General features: G+C 49.0%; 1 long non-coding RNA gene across 1 annotated transcript; it reads right to left on the bottom strand.

Annotated features, from left to right (window-relative positions):
• Nucleotides 1–170: 170 nt before the first annotated feature.
• Nucleotides 171–3,153, bottom strand: LOC135531504 (uncharacterized). The gene is made up of 3 exons (XR_010454015.1): nt 2,839–3,153; nt 2,676–2,754; nt 171–1,027 (listed from the first exon to the last, which is right to left on the bottom strand). It is a non-coding gene; the product is annotated as an uncharacterized LOC135531504 (long non-coding RNA).
• Nucleotides 3,154–3,302: the final 149 nt, after the last annotated feature.

The following is a 3,302-nucleotide window of genomic DNA, read 5'->3' as shown; positions in this document are numbered from 1 at the left end:
AAACATTTCTATTTCAGGTAATATACAGTATATAGGCTCTATGTACATTTATGTTTCAGGTAATATACAGTATATAGACCTATGTAAACATTTATATTTCAAGTAATATACAGTATATAGGCCTATGTAAACATTTATATTTCAGGTAATATACAGTATATAGGCCTATGTAAACATTTATATTTCAGGTAGTCTACCGTATATACAAAGCCACAATACATACCATCCCAGTAGGTGGAGATGCAGTCCAGACAGTAGCTGTGACCACAGGGTGTGGAGACTGGGTTGGTGAACACATCCAGGCAGATAGAACAGATGAACTGATCCTCAGAGAGGAAGCCACCCGACCCGGAGAGAGCCATTCTGGGGAAAATGGTAGAGCTAGTGGTCTGGAGCTCTGCTGGGGAGACGGTAGGGCTGGCTGGTAGGGCTACTGGTCTGGAGCTCTGCAGGGGAGACGGTAGGGCTACTGGTCTGGACCTCTGCAGGGGAGACGGTAGGGCTGGCTGGTAGGGCTACTGGTCTGGACCTCTGCAGGGGAGACGGTAGGGCTGGCTGGTAGGGCTACTGGTCTGGAGCTCTGCTGGGGAGACGGTAGGGCTGGCTGGTAGGGCTACTGGTCTGGAGCTCTGCTGGGGAGATGGTAAGGCTGGCTGGTAGGGCTACTGGTCTGGAGCTCTGCAGGGGAGATGGTAGGGCTGGCTGGTAGGGCTACTGGTCTGGACCTCTGCTGGGGAGACGGTAGGGCTGGCTGGTAGGGCTACTGGTCTGGACCTCTGCAGGGGAGACGGTAGGGCTGGCTGGTAGGGCTACTGGTCTGGAGCTCTGCTGGGGAGATGGTAAGGTTGGCTGGTAGGGCTACTGGTCTGGAGCTCTGCAGGGGAGATGGTAGGGCTGGCTGGTAGGGCTACTGGTCTGGACCTCTGCTGGGGAGACGGTAGGGCTGGCTGGTAGGGCTAATGGTCTGGAGCTCTGCAGGGGAGACGGTAGGGCTGGCTGGTAGGGCTACTGGTCTGGAGCTCTGCAGCTAGGGGGCAACAGAACACAAGTGTTAGGTGTCATTAAAAAGTTTGTTGAGAGGAATCTGCCCAGCCCAGAGGGAGCCTGGCTGGGGCTGGGACTGGGGCTGGGGCTGGGACTGGGGCTGGAGGCTGGAGCTGGGGCTGAGGCTGAGGCTGGGGCCGGTGAGACGCTAGGGCTGGCTGGTAGGGCTACTTATCTGGATCTCTGCAGCTAGGGGACAGGAGCTCCGAGGTATTAGGTGGATTGAGAGTGTGTGTAAATGTCCCTTTTGTTTAGGTAATGTCTGTCAGCACTGTATTACATAACACACACACACACACACACACACACACACACACACACACACACACACACACACACACACACACACACACACACACACACACACACACACACACACACACACACACACACACACACACACACACACACACACACACACACAGATTGTGTCCTCCACAGAGGAACAATTGTCTCAGTCAAGCATGGCTGCCTGTGAGATAATGTAGAAGAATGTGGTCTGTGCACTCTGACTTATGTTAGTTAGCTCACACAGTAGGCCTGTATCTGTCACATCAGACAGGGGGTGGAATGAAGTAGGACCGGCAGCACAGAGGAGGCCTCAACCAGCGCTGATACTGTCGCCTATTGCAACATGGTAAACACAACCTGGTCTGGTTGGAGAAAACAAGGACCAATAGGCCTTCAGGCTGTTGTTAGGCCACAGGCTCTGCCAGACAGGAAACATCTTTAAACATGCACTAGAATTAGGCAATATGTTTACAACACAAAATAAGACTGCTAGTAATCCTCACTTGCTCGTTTGCACTCTGTCACCTCAACTGCTATTTGGGGCTCACACAATGTTACTTTCACAAATCACTACCTAGACTATGTCATTACCACACATGCTATGTCAAAACCAGCCACGCTATGTCATGACCACCCAGCCTATGTCATGACCACCCAGCCTAAGTCATGACCACCCAGCCTATGTCATGACCACCCAGCCTATGTCATGACCACCCAGCCTAAGTCATGACCACCCAGCCTATGTCATGACTACCCAGCCTAAGTCATGACCACCCAGGGTATATCATGTTCTTAGTACTTATTATTATCTTTCATTTGTTTATGGTTAATGTCAGCAGCCATACTTAGGTGGCCACATGTAAAATATCCATATGCACGCACACACATACACACACACACACACACACACGCACGCACACACACACACACACACACACACACACACACACACACACACACACACACACACACACACACACACACACACACACACACACACACACACACACACACACACACACACGCACTCACACACACTCACACGCACGCACGCACGCACACACACACACACACACACACACACAGAAAGAGAGAGAGAGAGCTCATGGGGTTTAAGGTGGAAGAGAGCAATACAAATTTAAATTACGTCATCATTTCTCAACGTTTGTACGGACAGATGTAGCCTATTGAATCTCATTATAGAATATGCCCAAATGCATCCTCCAATTTCAACATCTGCCTATGCCCACACATATTGTCTCAAGAAAAACATCTATATTTTGAATGAAGTTTGACGAAATGACCTTCTATATTTCCACCTAATACAGCTAGTTACTTACTTTTGCAGCTCTTCCTCAGAAGCAAACTTGTAAGGCATATCTTCCTCTCCAAGGTTACCTGGAATTTTGCCTTTCAGGACTTGAAAAATATGATTGGTTAACCATTGGCCTATGTCACTGTGGGTACAATGTCACCAATGCACTTGCTAATAAACTCACTCACCGAATCAGCAATTACATACATCAATGTTATTGTCCGACACTATCCGGAACATATCCCTGTCCACGTGATCGAAGCAATCTTGAAGTGTGGAATCAGATTGGTCGGACCAGCGTTGAACAGACCTGAGCAGACCTGGCTGGAAGCAACAAAAATGGAGTCGTGGTCAGATTTTCTGAAAGGAGGGCGAGGGAGGGCTTTGCTTCCGTCGCGGAAGTTAGAGTAACAATGATCCATAAATTTGCCAGCCCGGGTCGCTCATTCATTGTTTTCAGATTAGCCTTATTAAAATCCCCAGCGTCAATAAAGACAATACAGCCTCAGGATATGTGGTTTCCAGTTTACATAGAGTCCATTGAAGTTCTTTCAGGGCCGTCAAGGTGTCTGCGGGATATACACGACTGTGATTATACGACTGTGATTATACACGACTGTGATTATACACGACTGTGATTATACACGACTGT

This window comes from Oncorhynchus masou, unplaced genomic scaffold (assembly GCF_036934945.1).
Source record: "Oncorhynchus masou masou isolate Uvic2021 unplaced genomic scaffold, UVic_Omas_1.1 unplaced_scaffold_16092, whole genome shotgun sequence".
Classification (NCBI taxonomy): domain Eukaryota; kingdom Metazoa; phylum Chordata; class Actinopteri; order Salmoniformes; family Salmonidae; genus Oncorhynchus; species Oncorhynchus masou.
This window is presented reverse-complemented; position numbering and strand designations above follow the sequence as displayed.